Genomic DNA, 22,649 nt, shown 5'->3' with positions numbered 1-22,649 from the left:
TACTCAGAAGGAATAAACAATACTAGGGTGTCAATGGAAAGAGAGGCTCACATCGTGGGACTTCAGGAGTAGCGATAAACAGCAAAACCACTGGGTTATGAATTATTCCAAGAAATCCCCAGGGCATCTCTGCTTGAATTTATCACATTGTACAAATGTGAAAGAAGACAGATTAAAAAATGCAGTAGTGAGTTGACTGTTTTGGTAAATACTCCCATTAGAAGTACTTGCATGTAAGAGGCACTGGTGAAATCTTTGAATTTGAATAGTGTTCTTTCCTGATATCTGCTGTCCTAGATGCCCTAGGACATGAATGAATGAATAGGATGAATAGGAATGGTCCTTTATGCCCTTAGACTGGTGTCATCAGCTTGCTCCTGGGCCCAGAGTTGCAGACACAGGAAAGCAGAAGGCAGGCAGGCCAGTTTGCTCAGCAAGAACCCCTCTTGGGTGGTCCATTTTGCACATGTGTTAAGAACTGGCTTGACCCAGAACTGCCTCCCTCATTTCTGCAGGGCGAGGTTTATGGAATCTTTGGTGCAGTGACTTTCTGAATCTAAACTGACCTTGGCTTTTGTGTTTCCTTGGATAACCGTCTCTCCGCTTTGCAAAGCAGATGAGCTCTCTGCCTCCCTTCCAGATGAGGTGGAGATTGGAGAAGATAACTGAGAGTTTAAACCTGACACCCCTCTGGTGCCTTTGCTGCTTGGTGTGGGTTTCCCAGGTCAGCCAGTGAGACAGCTCCAGGAGCTCACCCAGAATCCTTGAAGGAAATCTTATCCCTGAAGCAAGACTCATGTCAGTGGAGACTGACAAAACTGACTGCCCGCGCAGTGGTCAGTCTGGCTGTCACCCACATGCCCAGTGCCCAGCATGGCACCTGGAAATGCCTATTTTCAGAAATGCCAGGGTTTGGGGAGTCCTTGACTGTGTTTGTATTTATGATCACAACTCTGTTTTAGATGATGTGGCTTGGATTCGTCTTCGTAGTTGTCTTCAGACTTTTCTGCCCTTCAAAACAGGAGCTGCTACCAAGGGCCTAAGGAGGTGATACTAGGAGCAAAGGGAGAGCATTAAATGCTGTTTAAGTTGACAACTCCAACTTACCTTTGGACTCGGTCCTTATCAACCACCTCCAATCATCTCTAATTCATTAAGCTGCTTTTTGCTTCTTCCTGAAAAAAAGGGATAACAGAAGAAACATATTTTTTCTTTTACTATAAGTTGTTTCAAGAACAGTGCCAGGCAGCACTACCTTGGCTAGGGTTTCTGACACAAGTTAGTTTTAAGGAGTTTATCACATTCACTGTTTTTATTTTATTTTATTTTATTTTATTTTATTTTATTTTATTTTATCTTATCTTATTATTATTTGATTTTATTTTAAGTTTACTTATTTATTTGGAGAGAGAGAGGCAGAGAGAGAGAGAGGGCGAGACAGAATCCCAAATAGGCTCCGTGCTGTCAGCGTAGAGCTGACGCAGAGCTCGAACTCATGAGCCATGAGATCATGACCTGAGCTGAAATCAAGAGTCAGTCGCTTAACCGAGCCACCCAGGAGCCCCACAACATTCACTATTTTAGTTTTTAGGTGGCAGAAACCTTGCCTGGGTGTCAGAGTTCATGTGCATGCTCTGTTTACTAAAACATGAGTCACAACTGAGGGTTTCTCGTTGCCCTTTGTTATGAACAGTGTCACTTGTATCAGACCACACTTTCCGGTTTGTGCCTTCAAATACAGCTTTGGTTACCATGAAATACTGAACTTTTGTCAGTGAAATTTAAATTTCTTACATGGGGGAAAATCTAAATCACATCGGGGAGAGAAGAAAGAGATCTGAAGTTGGGGAAAGTCCAGAGACTTGAATTTACTTGTTAATTAATGTATCCTATGCCTAAATAGAGCATAACTTAGTAAACGGTTGTTGAATGACTTAGTGGTGGGGAACTTTACTTTTGGAATGAAGGTATCTCATAAAGAATCCTTTTGGGGATAAAAGGAGCCCAATACATTAGCTAAATAATTATGGGCCACATTTAAAAAAAAATCACATGTATTAATACTTTATTAAATAGAAAAACAGAGATTTGAAAAAGAGCACTGGTTTTATTTTTTTTAATTTATTTATTCATTTTGAAAGAGAGAGAGGGTGCATGCTAGTGGCGGAGGGGCAGAGAGAGATGGGGAGAGAGAACCCCAGGCAGGCTCCACACTGTCAGAGCAGAGCCTGATGCAGGGCTCGATCCCGAGAACCGTGAGTTCATGACCTGAGCTGAAATCAAGAGTCAGATTGATTAACCAATTGAGCCACCCAGGCACCTCGAAAAATAGCACTGGTTTTAAATCACCAAAGTTTCCATAGACGGGGAAGAAAACCCAACATGATGCACCACAGATTCCAGTGGCCTCTACCCATCAGGAAGTGTGGGAATACCTGAAAAGGAGGCAGATTTCAGTAGTGAAGACAATCTGAGTGTCTTCCAGTTCTGGTAGCTACACAGTGGTGTCAGAAGCACAGCAAACACTTCCCTAGCAATAGATGTTTATCACAGCTCCACTGAGGAAATATTTTGCAATGTTCATCAGCATAGCACCACTTTGGGGAAAGCCCTTTCCACATTCTTTAGTCTATGTGCTTACAGTGGGGCTGACCCCAGCCCCAACTGCACAGGTATGAAAAACTAGAGTCAATCCAAAGACGTTTACCGATTACATCAGAAAAGGGGTGCATTTGTTTGCACTGCTAGGAGGGATCTTAAAAGTTCTCTTCGCAAGAAAAGCATCTGTGACTGTGTGTGGCAATGGATGTTAACTAGACATACTGTGGTGAGCATTTTGCAGCATATACAAAATCCAGTCATTACACTGTACACCTGAAGCTAATACAGTGCTGTAATATCAGTTATATCTCAGAAATAAGCAAATACGCAAAACTGAAAGATAAAGTAAACAAAAAGGAAAAGGAAAGGGGATGCATCTGTTTCACGGGAGTTGGAGGTAGGAGGAAGACTTGAGTTACTCATGGTCACATCTTATTACCAGGTGGGAAGAATCTTTCAGAGAAGAATGATAATGAAAAAAATATTCAGGGGTGCCTGGGTGGCTCAGTCGGTTGAGCATCCGACTTCAGCTCAGGTCATGATCTCACAGTCTGTGAGTTCAAGCCCCGTGTCAGGCTCTGTGCTGACAGCTCAGAGCCTGGAGCCTGCTTCGGATTCTGTGTCTCCCTCTCCCTCTGACCCTCCCCTGCTTGTGCTCTGTCTGTCTGTCTCTCTTTCAAAAATAAATAAACATTAAAAAATTTTCAAAGATAAGATATGAATACAGATGGTTTTCTGGTCATATTGTGAGAGCATCTAGATCCAGCTATACCTGAAGCATCAGATTTCTGTAGTTTTCATTTAGTGAAAAACTTTTTTAAATCCTTTTTTTTTTCTGGCATTACCCTCTCTGTTGCTCTTCCTCAGTTCTCATCCAACAAGGTAATGTTTTCCTTTAAAAAAAAAGTCAAAAATAATTTTTATACATTACTAACAAACGATCCATGTCTCCATTAGGTACCTTTAATGTTCTACTTTTTGTTTTATTATTTTATTTTTTATTTTTTTGGAACGTTTATTTATTTTTGAGAGAGAGCAAGTGGGGGGGGGGAGGGGAACAGAGAGGGAGTGAGACAGAGGATCCGAAGCAGGCTCCATGCTAACAGCAAAGAGCCCAGTGTGGAGCTTGAACTCACAAACCATGAGATCATGACCTGAGCTGAAGTCAGAGGCTTAACCGATTGAGCCTCCCAGACACTCCAATGCTCTACTTTTTAAAACAAAATCTCAAGCAGCTCAGAATACTTTTATACAAACTTGTTAAAAATGAGAGTTTGGTCCAGTTCTTTTTAGAAGACGAAGAGCCATCTGCAGGAATAAGAAGATGAACTTGCATGTAAAAATAGAGTTTTTCTGAATTAAAAGCAATAACATAGGCACTGAAAACATCATTTGCCTTGTAGTCAGCCTGGTATTTTTAGCCCCTCCTACACAGTGTTAGGTCAGGGGAACTGAGAGCTCCATTCTCTCATCTTCATGCATCCACAATTCTAGCATTCATTTAATTTCTGACTAAAAGACACTAACTGCCAGTCCAGCAGGCTCTTGAGAGAGCCTCAGACCTTGTTCTTCCCCAGTGTTCTCTAAGGTTCCTGGAGGTGGGACTTCCACTTACCACCCATAGATCCCAGCCTTTCCTCCCTTTGCTATTTCAGCTTCCTTTGAAAATTTGATTCATCTTTACAATTTGGCTGGCTTATTCTCAGCACCTGGCTATCAGACTTGGGAGCTGGTGGGGACGTATCTATTTCTTGTATCACACTGTGCGTCTTTATTTAACCCAAAGCCCTACCAGTTGAAATGAGGGATTGAATAGACAAATTACACTGACGTGACTTGTCTATAAAAATTGCCCCCAAAGAACCAGCTTCTTGCCTTTGGGTTATTGTGTCTAAATCTGTCATTCTCTGGTTCCCTCCTCCCCTTGAGAATGTTGGCATTTGCCTCCAATTCTAGTGAGACTGGTGAGTTCACACCAAAAACATTTCTGAAAAATATGTAAGATGAGCTAAAGATTTAAGTGGTCACGCTGATCAGAAGGAAGTTCAGCAAAACTTAACACAGCTTCTCTGACTCCTGGAAGCCGTAGTCAAGATCCTGCCCGTGCAAAGTGGCATCTAGCCAGGTCTGAGAGCTTTACTTTACACGTCTAGTTCAAACTAAAGCTTTATGATAACTTATGAGGACTTTGAGAATAAGTCCTCTTGTCTTATATTTCTTCTTTAAAAATCTTGGCTCTCTGAAGTCCTTTGCATTTGCTTATTAAGTTTAGATTCAGCCTGTCGAATTAAAAAAAAAAATCCACAAGAGTTTAGATTGCAGCTGATTGAGTGTTTCAATCCCTTCATATTCTACAGCACAATTTAAATTTATTTTTTCTTCAATTTCTTTTAGTGTTTCCAGTTTTCTGCATAGAAGTCTGATACAACTTTAGTTAGATTTATTCTAAGTATATGGCATTATGATGCCATTATAAAAGCATTTACTAAATTTCATTTCCTAACACTTTCCAATATACAGAAATGGACAGATTTTTAAATATTGATTTCCTATATAGCAACCTAGCAAAACACTCTTTAAGTCTCATGATATATCTGTGAATTATTTAAAATTTTCTTCATATATAAGCAATTACTTCATATAGAAGTTTGCTGTTATTTTTTCCACTTCCAAAGTTCATGTCTTTTTTGTTGACTTACTATATTACCACGAACTTGAGCAATTTGTTGACTAAAAGTGATAACATCATTGCCTTGTTCCCAATTTCAAAGGGAATAATTTCATTATTTCACCCATATGTATACTTGTTAAGGTTTTGTTTTGTTTTTTAGGTATTCGTCATTAGATTATTAAATGTTCTAACCTGGTTTCCTAAGAGTATTTGTATTTTTCTAAATCATACATGCGTGTTATAATTTCATCATGTACATTTTCTGCATCTGTCAAGATTATCATGATTTTGTCCTTCAATTCATGAACGGGCATGTTGCTAGAAGCCAGATACCACTCAAGTGCTGATGGAAAAGAAAAAAAAGTTCTGCAAAGGGGAAGTGCTCAACTTTGTCAAGGGGAGGCCATATTGTTTGCACTACTGGCAGTTATAAATAAGTGCATGTAAATCAGAGCATCGGTTAGTTACAAGGTACTTTTCAAACACCAAAGACCTGGATATATGTGTTGAGAGGAAAAATTACAAAAGCAAAAAGAATGGCATTTTAAAACATGTTCTGAGAGAGGGCCTTACTATTATTCTAACTCATTAAGCACTTTCTACATGAATTATCTGACATATCCTCAAAACAACCCTATCATTTCCACTTAAGACACAGGAAACTGAAGCTCATGGTGGTTAAATAACTCGCCCAATGTTACATAGCTAATAAGTGTGATTGATGCAGTTCCAAATGGCTCCAAACCCAAACTCTTAAGTTTCTTTCAGAGGAGGCAACATGATATAGTGGGTAAGGATTTGCACAGGGTTTGGTTTTGATAAATGATGTTTTTTAAGTGACAGTTTTATAGATGGAAATAATAGACAAGAAGGAATTGTACTCTGAACTATTTTATAGAGATTATTCGTGTGCAGAATTATAAAGTCTGAAATTCTTTTATTCTGGAAACTCTCACATTAAGCTTCTCTAAATGAAAGAACTTAATGGTGTGGCTTTGGGCTGAGCAACGGGTCGAATGTTTGCATGTCTAGTGGTGAAAGAAATTCTTCAGTTTTCCTCATTCCTTCCTACGTGAAAACTCTAAATGTGCTCATAGTATTCCCTAAAAAACAGTGTCACTTTGGACACTGTTAACTATGTCAACACTGTGATGATGTTCTATGATAACAACGCATTCTTCTGCTTTTTTCAGCACTTCTGTTCCTTCTAACTTCTTTGTGGGCTGCTCCATCCATCTCTTAAATGCTGATTGATGAACACACTCACTTCCTGGAAATCTCATTATCTTGGGATCTCGTACCTTATCTATCTAGCAGCTGAAAGCAGAAAATAAAAGTGACGAAATTTACACATCATTAATACATATGTGTGTGTGTGTGTGTGTGTGTGTGTGTGTGTGTGTGTTTTCAATCCAAATGGTTATTTATTCTAAAACTGGAAGCTACTTTGCCTACATTTTCCCCAGAATGTTTAAATGAGAACCGGGAAGGAAAAAGTTACAGATGTAAACATTGACATAGTTGCTTTTTTTAAAAAAATATCAAAACCCTTTTTATTAGCCACTTCCATGAATGCTTTACAGGTTATGCAAAAACATTTACAGGCTCCACATGGTGTTTGCTTTTCTCGCAAGTTTTTCCATCTACTACAAGAACAACAGAGGTCTGATTATATGTGTATTACAACATATAATATAATTATATAATCTGTTAATTGTATAATTATATAAACATATAATTATATGTGTATTATATATAATTATATAACATATTAATTATATACGTAGCAATATAGAATCAATATATAATATTATTATATATAATACTAATATATACCGACATATTACATACTGATATATACCTTATACTATATATAATCAGTATATAATACTATTATATATAATCAGTATTATTTTCAGAATTTTTTTTTGCTAATCAGGCTTAATTTTTTTGAATTAACTTTTTATTAAGACTTCATTTTTTTAGAGCAGCTTTAGGCTCACAACAAAATTGAGGGGAATATACAGAGATTTCCTATATAGCCCCGTCTCCACAAATGCCTGGCTTCCCCCATTATCAACATCCCCCACCAGAGTGACACATCTGTTACAACTGATGAACCTGTACTGACACGTCATAATCACCCAAAGTCCACAGTTTACATCATGGTTCACTCTTGGTGTTTTACATTCTGTGGATCTGGACAAATGTAAAATGCCATGAACCCATCATTATGGTATCTTACAGAATATTTTCACTTCCCTAAAAAGCTGTACTCTGCCTATTCATCCTCCCACCCCTCCAACCGGCAACCTGTGATCTTTCTGTCTCTAGTTTTGCCTTTTCCAACATGCCATATAGTTGGAATCATCTAGTATGTAGCCTTTTCAGACGGGCTTCTTTTACTTCGTAATATGCACTTAAGATTCCTCCATGTCTTCTCATGGCTTGCTAGCTCATTTCTTTTTAGCCCTGAATCATATTCCATTGTCTGGATGCACCATAGTTCGTCCATTGACCTACTAAGAGACATCTGGATTATTTACACTTTTTGGCAATTACGAATAAAAGTGCTATTAACATTCATGTGGAGGTTTTTGTGCGGACATAAAATTTCAGCTCCTTTGGATAAGGAGCATGATTATTGGATCCCATTGTAAGACTATATTTCGTTTTGTAAAAGACCACCAAACTACCTTCCAGGGTAGCTGTTCCATTTTGCATTCCCATCAGCAATGAATGAGAGTTCCTGTAGCTCTATATCCTTATCAGCATTTGGTGTTTTCAGTGTTCTGGATTTTGGCCATGCTAGTAGGTATGCAGTAGTATCTCACTGTTGTTTCCATTTGCATTTCCCTGGTGGCAGACAATGTACAACATCTTTTCACCTACTTATTTGCCATCTATGTATTTTCTTTGGAGAGGTGTCCGTGGCCCATTTTTTAATTTGGGTTGTTTTTTTATTGCTGAGTTTGAAGAGTTCCTTGTATATTTTGGATAATAGTCCTTAATCATATGTGTCTTTGACAAATATTTTCTCCCAGTCTATGGCTGGTATTCAGTATTATTTTTTTATATTCTTCAGTATATAGAATTCAAATATTGCAGAAAATACAAGACAAGAATTACAAACAGAAAAAAGTTTAAGTGCATGAAAAATAATATTATATGTATAACTCTGAGGAGGGAGACAGAGAAATAGGGTCAGTGCATGGGGTTTTAAAATTCAGATTAAAAATTATTGACTAAAATTAGGTAACATTTTATATCAAGTATGTCAGATTACGTTTTTCTCCATTCTTTTCTATGTGTTTGAAATAGTTCAAAATTTAAGGAGGAAAAAAACTGAAATCAGACCAGGTTCTAGTGTTTTAATACAGATGACATTAGTGAATCCATTACTTCCATCTGATCTCTTTTCAGATGGAAAATAATCTCTTATAATCTTATAACTTTTATAATCTTATTTATAAGATTTCTTTCCATTATAATACTCTGAGAATGCTTTTTTGATGGCATGTCTCCCTACTTTCTTTGGTATATCCTAATTCACAAAATATGAAACTTCAAAAGATTTGCTTAAGCTGTACATTCAAATTAGCTCTTTTATAAAGAGGAAGGCAAACATATTGTTACTGCAGTAATTATTGTCTTAAAACAAGTGCCCTCACTTGAATTTGGACTCTTCTGTTAACTTAGTAAATGAACTCATGGTCAGTAGCTTGAATCAACTCTAAATATAGGATGTTTACACCACACCCAGATTGGGTCAACACTAAAACGAGGTATATACAAAGGAATTCTTCCCACTTCTCTTGAAAACACATATTTCCATCGGGCTCATAAATCAGGATTTGCCATATGTAGTGCACTTAACCGCAAGCTAAGATTTCTAGAAAACATTTCGAAAATTATTTAGCAAATCATGATCACTACATTTCTAAGTGGCCACTTGGAGTGGACAAAAGAGAAAACATGGGCTTCTGGACTCTTCCTGTCTGAAGCCTCCAGCCATACTCCAGGGTAGTAGGAGCAATGAGCTGGGCCAGAACTTTCCTCCCCAACACCGACCCAAACTCAAATCACCTGCAGCAATTGAGCTCCTTAAAATATTCCCGAAAATGAAAGCGTACAAAAGGAATCTGGGATTTGAAACATTCTCACAGGCCCCAGAAGTGAGGGACTGAAGAATTTTTGGCCCTGCTCAGTTTCTCAGTGGACGAGGCAGTGTCAGGGCCTCCTGACTATGTGGGTCAGAACTCGCTTTCCACAGAGATACGAAGAAGGAACTGGTAAGACTTTTTTAATTGCTTATGTGAAGGAAATCACTGAGGACACTTGAGCTGAAAAAAGGGAAAAGGAGGGAAAAGAGAGAGGCTATGGCGTGAGAGCACACTTCACTGCATATGCCTTTTCTCTGCTCCCCGTGTTCCCACTGTAGTGTGGATCTGAGATGGTTCATGTGCTGATCTCTGATTGTTGGCTCATCATTCCAGCAGGAACGAGTTCTTTTGAGGTCTTTGTTTCCTCTTTGCCCACCTCTTTCATCTCATCCTCCACTTCTTAAGTTCTCTAAACCATAAAACGTTGATCCTATCAGAAGTTTGGAGTGCCATGGTAGTCTGCAGATTCAGGGTAGGAGAAACTGTCTTAATTCCTTTGAACTGGGGTTGGAAATAAGGACGGGCAAGAGATACTTTAGGGACACTGAGCTAGTGATTGAAATGCTTGGGTATGTTATAATGGGGGTCTGGGCCCAGGACCTAAAGTAGACTTATGCGGACTTAATAAGAGAGAAATCCAATATTTTAAAGCATCACCATCTAATTCTGGGGAACCTGAATTTTAAACAAATAGGACACATGCCCACCTACTACCTATTGACTATTCAGTAGGAAGAACTGTCTGTGACTCAAGACTTTGCACAGTCCTGTCTGAACTATCCTCAATAGGAACTTCCCTCTTTTTAATGGTCCAAGACAGCCATAAGGCTTCTTTAATAAGAGGCTGGATCCCTGACATCAAGAAGGGCAGTGGAATTTGGAAGGGGAAAGATGTTTATACGTTTTACTTTTTTTTAGCACTCTGCACCTGTACATGGGTGGCACTATGAAGAACAAACTCTGGGCGTTCGCCTGAGCCAAGAGAGCAATGAAACTCAATCCTGATCCCATAGAGGGTCTCTCATCCTGCCTCCAGACATCCCACTGCTTTTACTATGCTGCTTCACTCAACCTCATGGCTCTATGGGCTTCTCTATGAGTTCCATGAATGGTTCATTGCATTTAGGTTAAAAAATATATACCCCCAAACTGAGAATTTCTCTCTCCCTTGAGAAAACTAGTACGTTTTTAATTTTTTCTTGGGAGTCTATAACTTTCTTCCCCAAAGTAAGTAGTGTAAACAAATTATTTCTGTCAAACCTATATTATTGGTATCTTTAAGAGGTTCCACAGGATAATTGTGAATTCAGCCTGATTCTACAGAAGTAATTCCTTCACTGCCACCCCTGCCTCTGCTGGTTTCTTGTCTCTCCTTCCTTCCTTTCCTTCTCCTTTCCATCCCCACTCAGCTCTTAGAAATTTCAGTACTGACAGTTGGTCTCCAACTCCGGCTTGTCTTCTTGATCTTGCCCTGTCTTCTCCAACTAGACCTAGTGTGTGTTCTCTATCCCAGCACTGACTCTTGGCAGACTCCTGCTTTTGAGTTTCTGGTGTTCTGTGGCCAGTACATGAGTATAATTTTAGCAAAGGCAGAAAGGGGAAAAGTTGTGCACCTGTTTTATTCTTCCTAATCTCTCCCCCAGGAGAAATAAACCTGGGAAAAAGAATGGGGAGGTGCAATGGAAAAGGTCAGCCCAGACTGCTGTGCTTTCTGAGAACAGAGAAGACAGCTGTACTGGTCCAGAGAAGCTGGCCCCTGAGTTAACCAAGAAAGGCCTACAGCCTTGTTGCTGTGACCCTTCCCCAGCCCACCTCCTTGAGTTGCTACTTCTGGCAACGGAGAGAGTCAAAGTGATCCATTCAGGAACTGTGTGGCCCTGGTTATTGATATTCCATCACCAGACACTGCATCAACCCAGACCTGGAAAGACTGGACAGATTAATAGCTTCTTCACATTTCTTTGGGTGGTAATACACAGCTATTCTTGGCTTATTGATTAATTACGATGTCAAATTAAGTTAGGATAAACTTTCTAGCTCATATAAAAATTGGCCCCTACTTATTTTGTGTCCATACATCTCTATCAAATAATACCTGGCTACACTGTTATTCTCATCTCTGAGTTGTTCCTGTTTAAGCAGGTATTATGTCTAACAACACTAATAACAGCCAAATGCATAGGACTTTTTATGGGCCAGCAGGTGTTGGAAGTGTTTTACATAGACTAACTCATTTAATACTCATAATAACCCTAAGAGGAAGGTAATTTTATCCTCATTTTATGAATGACAAATCTTAGGAGAGAGGTTAAATAACTCCCAAATTTCCTGCCAATGACCAGTGGTGAAACTGGGATTCAAATTGAGATGGTCTAACTCTGGAGTCTAGATTTGCAATCATTAAGTCATTAAATTGTATTTATATAGTCATCAATGTCTAGCACAAAATGTTAAACAAATAAGTGTTTAATAAAAAAATCTGAGCTCATTATTCTAGTTTGGGGGTATTAATCCTGGGATCCATAGCAAGTGCTTTAACATGACAAATATTTTATTTCATACATTTTCCACCCATATGACAAAACTAAGACTTTGGGAGCTCCAGAGCCCTGACCCCATTGGATGGGATTCAAAGTCATTGTCTAACTCCATAACCAGCACTCTGCCTACTCTGCCAAGTGATCTTTCTATGAGGCCCAAGGAGCTCTGGGATGTCCTGGCTCTTCTGTGGCTGCAAGGGCTGTCCTCTGAGGCTCTCACGCAGTGGATCAGCCAAAGAGCCCACCAGGCTCTCTTTGCATAATGAGGGATAAATGCAGAGGGAGACCCGTGGTTCCCATGTAACTGAGGTGGCCGCTGGCCCTCAAGTGGCCCTACCTGAGCCTCATCCAGTGGTTTGACTCTCAAATCAAAGTGGGGAAGTCTGGGTTCTGTTCCTACTTCACCAATAATCCTGTGCTCTTGAATCACTCCCTTCTGAGTAAGAGAAGAGAGAAAGAGAAAAATCAGGGCTGGCTCTTCAGCCTCCAATCCTGTTTTTTGAGAACAGGGAACTGGACTACCTGGGCCCCTCAGGAAGGCTTGAACACAGAAGGTGAGACACTCCCTTCCCCTCTCAGGATCCTCCTGAAGACCACTGAGCTAGATGGTCATTTCCAATGACTGTTTCTGCTTTTCACTTAATGACAAACAAATCTTACCAGGCCTAGAGTTAAGATGTATTTTAAAAAATGCTTTAAATCTGTTTAAATCCTCAACAGATATAGCAGGGAGAGTTTCACCGTAAGAATAAAGGTACAAGGTTTCTAAGCTACCACTTTCCATGATTTTTGCCAAGTGATATCACTTAATTATTCCTATTTTGCCAGTGAAACTACAACCACCCTATGTACTGATGAGGGAGCATAAGGCAAGCCGACAGGCCACAAACACCCCCGACCCTGGTGGGATATGGGTGATATTCCTTGGGCATTCCTGGCTGCCCAAGAACAAAGGAAAGGGGAAAAACAAATGGTTAACTGATAGAGATCATAGTCCTGCAGGACCTAAGTCTCCATCACCCCTCCATAGTGATGTGGGAAACAAAGGCAGAAGGAAATGGCAGATAGAACTAAATTTCCTTATAACCTGCAGCCCACTGACAGATACTTGAGGCTGGCAGAGTAAAACGTTTCTCCAGGAACTCCTTACTGTCTTAATGTTAATGCTCTGCTAGAGGGAAAAACCACCTTAGCTTGACAATAGCTTGGCCTCCAGTATCCCATGAGTCTTCTTTAGCATATGAAAATCTCACTGGAAACTTCCCCTGGACTTTACCTCCCCCAACTGCACAGTATATAACCAGTCTCTCCTCATGGTCCCGGGGCAGCTCTTCCAGCCTATGGGTGTTTAATAAAATCACCTTTTTGCACCAAAGACCTCTTCAAGAATTCTTTCTTGGTCATCGGCTCTGGACCCCATGAGCCCCACAATCACCCCTAAACCTCATCATGTACCTCATGTGGCTTTAAGGACGATTGGAGGTGAGGCATTTAGTTAGCAGTATTGTTTTACCCTTCCACACAAACTCAGGTTTCCCTTCTCCCGGGTGCTCTATGCTCTATTCTTTAGTAAAAATGTTCCATGAATTTTTGTAAAATAGAGAGCCAATAGTTTTGGGGGATTTTATGAGGTGGCTTTCTAATCCAGGCACAGGACTCCAGTCTGGGTCTTTGTTTAGAGAGGAGTTTTTCACAAGCTTTTTTCTCCACAGACAGCACTTTGGTCATTTCACATGTAACCAAAGCTCTCTCTGTGGGGAGACGGATCATGTCGTGGCGCTTCCAGCCAGGCAGTTACATGGCCGTTCTTCCCACTGATTTCAGGGAAGGAAACTCACGTTACAGCTCGGTGTTTTCATTTCAGTCTCCCTACAGCCCCATCACAGGAAGTCTAATAACAAAGATGGGCTAACTGTTAGTTATGGAATGTTAGTTGTAGGAGAGCTAGAAAAGTTAAAACACCCAAATTCAACCACTGGGGGGATATTCTTATAATTTTGTAGCGTTGGTGACTATCAGATAGCATTCTATATAAATAGTACTCAAGAGTATATTTTATTAAAAAAAAAATATATATATACATACATACACACTGTATATACATACCAATCTGACTCTACGGGATCCAAAATGTGCTATGTCTCTGTGAGACAGATACATACACACACATTTGAGTGTCTTGTGTGTTTTACAAATACAAAACCTGTATGACCCTCTTATTTTATAGTTTTTTTCTTTTCACTTAAGAACACATTACATATTTCTTAGCCCGGGTGTCTGTAAACAGGAGAATGGATGAACAAACTATGGTGCATTTATACAATGGAGTAATCCAATGGAAAAGTATTCAGCAAGGAAGAGAAATAAGCTACCCATGCACACAACAATATGGACGAATCTCAAATAATGAGGAGTGAAAGGATCTTTACCTAAGAGTATATATTGTATGAATTCATTTATTCATATGAATTTCTAGAACAAGTAAAGCTCAACTTTGATGGAAAAAATCAGAAAAGTGGTTGCCTTGGCAGAATGGGGCAAGGAGAGAGGAAGGGGCAAGAGTGAACTTTTGGGGTGGTTGTAATGATCTATGTCTTGATAGAAGTTTGGGTTACATAGCTGTATGCATGTGCAAAAACTCATCTAATGGTCCACTTAAGACTTGTACATTTCATTGCATATAAATTTTTACTTAAGGAAAAAAACAACAAATATCGAACTCTAGTTAATAATATGCATACAAAAGTACTTAGGGGAAGGGAACCGATGTCCGCATTTTACTTGGAAATGCATTTTGAAAAAAGATCAATGCTACATAGAGGGACAAATATGATAAAGTGGGTATCGTAAAATGTTAATTACAGCATTTAGGTGGTAGTTCTTTGGGCGCTCTCTGCACAATTTTTTCAATTTTCTGTAGGTTTGTTATTTTTCATATTAAAATGTTAGCAAGAGAAAGAACATATGACATGTTCTCATGTCCAATATGCTTCCAGAGTGTTTTAAAGGACTGATTAAATCGATATCTATAGACTGGAATAAAATTCAATCACTGTAAAACATTTAGATTGTTTATATTTTTACAGTGCAAGCTGTATTACAACAACTATCCTTATACTTGGATATTTGGACACTTGTCTTATTAGATACTTAGGATAAATAAGCATGATTGCCAAGTCTATAAGGAATTAAGGATTTGGGTTCCTATTTTGATCTAGAAGATTTGGCACAATTTCCTCTCTTCTAAAGAGATGGATTCTATTTTCTCATATTTTCTTAGAAGATGTCCATTTCCATAAGATTCATTTCTTTTTTCATCTTTGCTAATCAATCCAACATCTTTAACGGAATATTCTTACAATTTATTTTCTGGTTCTCTCCCACAGCATTTTTAGATCAAGGGGAAAACACTTAAAAGACAAGAGGAGAATTTTCCATGCCCAGTTTTGAACTAACAATCTGAATCATGGACTCCAAACCGTGATATGTCTTCAACCTATTTCCATGATTTGATTTGTACTTAATCAGAGGTTGAAAGTAAAATCAGTTTCTGGGTATTCTATCTAGTCTTTTCTTTCTGTGAACATCCAATGAAAGTACACAGGATACAAGAACATGGGAGGTGTTTACTCTTCATGCCGTGACATCACTATGCTTTGACAAATTGTAATGTGGAGTCGTATGTTCTAACACCTTTTGGGTTATCAGCAAGTTGCATAAAAACCCAACATATGTTCAGGTTCTAAATGATGATTAGAAGCCCAAGAAATCTGCACGGCAAATTGGGATGCCAGAAGGAGCAGCACACAAACAAAACATTCACTTGGCTGTTCTTCCAATCCCGCTCATTGTGGTGTGGACTACAGTCCTGTTTTATTCCTTTCTCTTGGCTCCTTCAGCAGTAGATGAAACCACTGAAGCCACTCAGCAGACAAACACGCCAGATCACGGGCCAGAGGACAATTTCCCTTTCCCAGCAGCAGCTCAGGGCCCTTCCCTGGACTTTCCAGATGACCTTTATAGCAGCAGCTGATTTCTTGAATAGTTTTTATTTTGATGGCATACAGCAAAATAACAATGCAACGTTGCCTAGTGGAAAGCCTGAGAATCAAATTTTGGGTCTCTCTCTCTCTCTTATGGCTTTGATTTGAATATAAGAGACTTTAAGAAGGCAGTAACGGTGAATATACATGTGTACTTAACGTCTCATGGAGGTTTAACCAATTGGTGAGCAACAGGTGCATTTTACAATTTCCAAAAATGATATGAAGTGTTAAACAAGTTCTTGACAGTATTCCACTCAGTATCAGCTTTCAAGTGGGTCAGCCCATCTCATCCATTTGAAACTCAGGTTAATGGATTCTTTACAGAAATTGCTACTGTTGAAATGCTGTTGGGATTCCATTTTCTGATTTCCTTAATATTGCACTTTCCTGTTTCCCACCTACTTCCTGCAAAGTCTCTCTTGACTGACTTATTTATTGTAGAACTTATAAATAGTTCTATCCAAATTTCAGTCTTTAGTTTTACATTCTATCTCTACTTTTTCCTATAACATTTTGAGAAAAAAATCAGTTCCACATTGTTTGGACGGCTTCCTAAAGGTGGAATTAAAATTTTAAAATGTTATAATAGGTATCTAAATTGATATAACTTGTTGATTCCCACCACCTGCAGATTGTAGCAATTTCCTTACATAGTTGTCAAACAAGTCCGTCCCATTCCCAGTGTTGGGTAGATTGATGGATAAAAAATGCTATCCCATCCAACCAGTTGTATGGACATTCAAGTTCTTTGTCCATTTTAAAATGGATATGTTTATCTTTTCTTATTTATGTCTATTTTTTAAAGTTTATTTATTTATTTTGAGAGAGCAAGCAGAGGAGGGGCAGAGAGAGAGGGTGAGAGAGAATCCCAAACAGGCTCTGCACTGTCAGCACACGGCCTGATGCAGGGCTGGATCCCATGACCCTGGGATCATAACTTGAGCTGAAATCAAGAGTTGGATGCTCAACCAACTGAGCCACCCAGGCACAAGATAATTTATATAACAGATTACGAAGTCTGATATTACTGAATTAGTTTCTTCTTCAAAATATAGGCAATACTGGGTGAATGACAGAGAACTAGACTGTGACTAAAATAGACTGAAGTCAGTTGCCCATCATATTATATGAATATTTTAAAAGGCCATTTTTCCAAGTTACTAAAATGTTCCATTTCATTGAACTTCATTCCCATGAACCTTTATAAATGATAAATAACAACCAAATCAATGACAACAATAGTGAGGGGTAGAAAGAACGCTATAACAAGATGCCAAAATCTCAAAATATGGATTTTTTAACAAAAAATTGGAAGAACAATAGTTTCTAAGTGTGGTTGTGAAACTAGGTCATCTATATATTTTGGGATGTAGAAAGAAACTGTGTTTGTTGAAACAGAGCACTGTGGTGAGAGAAAGATATAGCTAATGCAAAGAAGCAATGAAATGGTTAATGGAAAAAGTGTATGTACAGGTTGAAGACATGGTGTATAGAAAAGTTACACCATGTATCACAGGTTGTTTTAAAATTACTTTTAATCTAGAAAGTTCAGTTTTGTTTTAATATGATTTACCCAGTTGTGATTTACTTGGCACATTTAGGACTCAGCATAATCTTTGAGTCTGAAAATTGATTTCTTTATTCTGGAAAATTCTCCTTCATGAATCATTTTTATACAGTGTATTAGCATTCTTTCCATTCTTTCTTCATGAAACACCTTCAAGACCTCAGTTGATGCCTCCTGTCCTATTATTTATATTTATTAATGTCTTTTTCATATCTTCTGTTGATCAATCTTCCGATATGTCAACTCTATCTAGCTGGTAATTTATCCATTGAGGGTGTTTAATTTACTGTAGTTTTCAGTTTTAGTGTTGAATTGTTTGTTCTCCCACTTAGTGCATCTACTGAAGCATCCTCATGGTGACTTGTTTACAAATGTGGTTTCTGATTTTTGACTACGTACCCCTCCCACAGAGGTTGTCCTACAGGTTTTGGAGACATTCTCCAAAGCCTTTGCTTTTATCAGGAGCCCTTATGGGTCAAATGGTTTTAATGTATTTTAATGTTAATTTTTTGGCTTGAGTGTACATGGGTACTATGTTTTATACACTATACCCTAGCATGGCACAGATTTTCTGTTTTAATGTCTTAAGGTAATTCCCTATTCTATAAGGCCTTAGGCAGATGATAAGAATCTTGTAGTTTCACAAGTTGGTAAGGTAAAATTCTACAAGGGCTTAGCCCTTGAAATAAATGGTCTGGCATGAATCCCACCTTTATGTAGGAACCTCAGTTCTGGCTTAAACTCCTTTTCTTAAACTCTAGCTTTGTGTTTCCATTTTCCATTTTTAGGCACCTAAGAATTTTCCTTTCTTGCCCTCAAACTTTGTTAGGTATTTTTAAAAAATGTGTTATTCCAGGCTGTTGTAAAACTGGAAAGCTCTCCAAATAATTTTATGGATTCAGGATAACTTTAAAACTAAAGAGAGACAGAGAGAGAGAGAGAGAGAGAGAGATTGATCTTGTTTATTAATATAGACATAGATGCATAAATTGCACCAAATATTAGAAAATAAGTTTTTTAAATGTAGAACCACAACTACAGTCCTAAAATAAATCCTACTTACTTGAGTTTACTATTATTTTGATACATTGCTAGATTTTATCAGTATATTTTATTACATTAAAATTTTTAAAGGGAAAATTCATATGAATATAACAACTGGTGGTGAAAATATGATTGTTACAATTCAATAGACATTTCTTCCAGAAATTCTGAGTAAAATTAGAATGCAAGGAAAAGACTAAAATATGACTGATCCTGTAAGTGCATTGACACTGCAAGTATATTTTCCTCTTCCTTATGATTTCCTTAGTAACATTTTCTCTTCTCTACCTTACTTTATTTTAAGAATACAGTATATGATACATATAACACACAAAACATGTGTTAATCAACTTTTTATGTCACCAGTAATGCTTCTGGTCAACAGTAGACTATTAGTAGCTGAGTTTTTGGGAAAGTCAAAATTTTGTGCAGATTTTTGACTTATGTAGGGAGTTGGCACCCTTAACCCCTGAATTGTTCAAAGGTCAACTGTATATGTATAGATACTGTATGTGTAATTTTCAAATTGTAATTTCCTATATAAATTATATTTATATTTGTATTTTACGCATTTTTGAAAATTTATAAAATCCAATAAAAAACACATGTAAAGGAAAACTATTTACATATTAATTGCATGGTGGGCATACTAATTTGGTACTCAAAATCCATACCACTATCTTTCTAGTGTGTTCTAGTTTGCAGAGTCTGGAGAATTAAAAACTACATTTTCACAATCCCTTGCCAAATCTAGGATCCTGGATGTGAGTTACGTTTGGTTGACCAGATATACTTGTGTAAAAGTTAGAATCTTCTTGGGATATCAGTTTTCTCTATATCTTTAAGTTTCATATATATATAACTTATTATATTACATATATTACATATCAGGTGATATTACTGTCACCCTGATTGCTATTCTCTGAGGTTCTTGAACCTGTGTTTTGGTATCTGTCATTAATTGTGGAAAGTTCTTGGCCATTGCCTCTTCAAATATTTCTCGTGCTCTGTTCTTCCTCTCGACTCTTTTTAGAAATCCAATTACACATGTTAGATCATTTGGTATTTTTGCACACCTCTTGCACACTCTCTTCTGAGCTTTTTACATTTGTCTCTGTGTTTTCTTTCCTTGGCTATCGAGACTATTGAAGACATTCTTCATCTCTCCTACTGTGTACTCATTTCTAGCTCTTCCAAATGATTGCTTTTTATTCTTTTCATCTCTTTGTTGAAGTCTCTCATCTGATTCTGCATATTCCACCCTTCCCACCAGAAATTTAAGACATTAATCTCATTATTTAAAACTTTCTATCTGGCAGTTTATAATACCAGTGCCATTTCCAAGTCTGGTTTTATTGAATGTTTTATCTCTTGAAAAGTGTTGTTACTTTCTTGATCCTTTGTAATTTTTGGTAGAAATATGTCCTACACCTTGTGTAGTACAGTATAGACTGAAGTAAACAATTTTTGTGCTGGGAAATGAGCACATTTTTTCTTCTACTAGGGACTTAATATGAGCCCTGTCAATTCTGTAATGAGTTGAGCTAGGTTTAATCTTTGCTGTTGCTATGGTTACTCTCTGTGCACTACAGATTTCAGGTTTCAAATACTTTGTTATAGACTGAATATTTGTGCCTCCACATCCATATGTAAAATCCTAATGTCCAATGTGATGGTATTTGGAGGTGGAGCCTCTTGGAGGTGATTAGGTCATGAGGGTGGAGCCCTATGAATGGAATTAGTGCCCTGATAAAAGAGATCCCAGAAAGTTCTCTTGCCCTTTCTGCCATGGGAGGTTACAGTGAGGAGATAGCCTTCTATGAAGCAGGAAGTAAGCTCTCACCAGAAACTGGATCTGATGGCACCTTGATCTGGGAATTCCCAGCTTCTGGAACTGTGAGAAATAAATTTGTTGTTTATAAGCCACACAGACTATGATATTTTGTGACAGCAGCCTGAACAGACTAAAACATACCAGCAGTGTTAATTTGTGGTTAGGATGGAGGCTGGTTTGCTACCTTATTTTCTCAATGTCTGCTATACCCTCAGTGTTAGTTCATCCCTTTATGTCTCTGAGAAGGTCTCCCTTCATGCTTCTGTCCCTCTTTCAGAAATAGACTGTTACTGATTAGACTGAATAGACTGTTACTATTAGAGTTCTATCAATAGGTTATGAAGAATTTTCATAATTTACTGTTAAGGGAGATAAGTAAGATGTAAAATAGGTGTACACAGTATGATCCAATTTTATAAAACAATGACAAAACCTGTATTTATGTATTTATACATCTATGCATAGTTATAGAGGCATGAAGGAAGTGCATACATACTAGGTCACTGCCATAGTTCCTGGGAAAAGGAAAAGGCCTTTATAGGTGGAAGGGGAAAAAGCGGAAGGAAGAAAAGAGAGCTAGGAAAAAAACATGAAAAAAAATTTAATGAAAAATTAAACATGTAAGTTATAATCAAATGTTATTTAAAATAATATATATGTTGAAAAGTATGTGTGACTAATCTAACAAGATGTGCAAATGAAAGACAATCAGAATATTTAAAATATGTCACTGAGGCTGGGAGGCTGGTGGAGTAGGAAGCAATAGGAGTGTCTCCCCACACAGACAAAAGTTGTACTGGCAGAATGTGTCTGATGTAACAATTTTAGAACTCTGGGGTATGTTGAAGGCTTGTAACTTCCAGGGTGAGGCATGGATGGTAAATTGTGTTTAATTTCAGTCAATGTTAGCTCTTAGCAGCAACCACCCATACCCTACCTCACCTTCACACCCCCAGCACCATGGCCAGAAGTTATACACATGTTCCTGGAGTAGCTTGCATTAAGCTTGAGGGAGGCACACTTTATTTGTCCTTCAAACATCAGGGATCTATGTTCAAATATTAGAGATTATTGTTGCTCCCTGTTCCCCATTGTTGCAAGACCTCCTTTCTTTGGCTGAAGCAATTGTAAGGGATTTATAAGGCCAGTATCCATTTTTTTCCCTGCCTTTATATTTCTCTTTCCCTCCTTTTTAGAGACAGACATTAAAGAAGAAGTTGTTCAAAAAGCAACTCATATCCAAGGGAAGTTAAAGGCATTACACATGCTCAGGGAAAGTCGCAGGCTTGAGAGACCTGAGAAGACCTTAAGCTTACACATCAGGCTGATACTTGACATGGGAACAGCCTACAACAACCTAAAACCAAACCAAACAAACCCAGAAAGCAGAAAACCCCAAGGAAAGGGGAGAATCTGATTTCCAGAGTGAATTACCACACTATTAGATTCACATGTCCAGTTTTCAACAACTAGAAAAACAACAAAATCACAAGGCATGCAGAGAAACAGGGGCATATAGCCAATTAAAAGGGAAACAAAATGAACCAACAGAAACTATCTCTGAGAAAATCCAAGTGGCAGACTTACTAGATACAAACTTTTAAAAAAATTTTTTAATGTGTACTTATTTTTGAGAGAGAGAGAGAGAGCAGGGGAGGAGCAGAGAGAGAGGGAGACACAGAATCCAAAACAGTCTCCAGGCTCTGAGCTGTCAGCACAGGGCCCAATGCAGGGCTTGAACCCACGAACCGTAAGATCATGACTCAAGCTGAAGTCAGACGCTTAACTGACTGAGCCACCCAGGTGCCTCATGGACACGAACTTTAAAACAATGCAAGGAACTAAAGGAAGATATGGAGACAGTTCAAGAAAACAATATATGAGTAAAACAGAAGTCACAATAAAGAGATAGAAAGCCAAAAGAAACTACAGAGCTAAGCAGTACAATAACTAAAATGAAATTTTCACCAGAGGGATTTGAGTAGGCAGAAGAAAGAATAAGCAATCTGGAGATCTGGCAGTTGAAATTGTTGAGTCTGAATAATAGAAAGAAAAATGACTGAAGAAAAGTGAGCAGAACCTAAGGGACCTGTGGGGACACTGTTTGGCATACATTCATTTTGGGAGTCCCAGGAGAAAGAGAAGAGAAAGGGGAAAAGGGATTATTTGAACAAATAATGGCC

The 22,649-nt window shown here is 38.2% G+C and overlaps 1 long non-coding RNA gene across 1 annotated transcript in view; it reads right to left on the bottom strand.

Moving 5' to 3' along the window:
* Positions 1 to 1,106: 1,106 nt before the first annotated feature.
* Positions 1,107 to 22,649, bottom strand: part of LOC125929820 (uncharacterized) — a 102,341-nt gene continuing 80,798 nt past the window's right edge. Inside the window, exon 4 of the long non-coding RNA XR_007459974.1 lies at positions 1,107 to 1,175. This is a non-coding gene — a long non-coding RNA (uncharacterized LOC125929820). The remainder of the gene's footprint in view (positions 1,176 to 22,649) is intronic.

Source organism: Panthera uncia, chromosome A2, assembly GCF_023721935.1.
Source record: "Panthera uncia isolate 11264 chromosome A2, Puncia_PCG_1.0, whole genome shotgun sequence".
Classification (NCBI taxonomy): Eukaryota; Metazoa; Chordata; class Mammalia; order Carnivora; family Felidae; genus Panthera; species Panthera uncia.
This window is presented reverse-complemented; position numbering and strand designations above follow the sequence as displayed.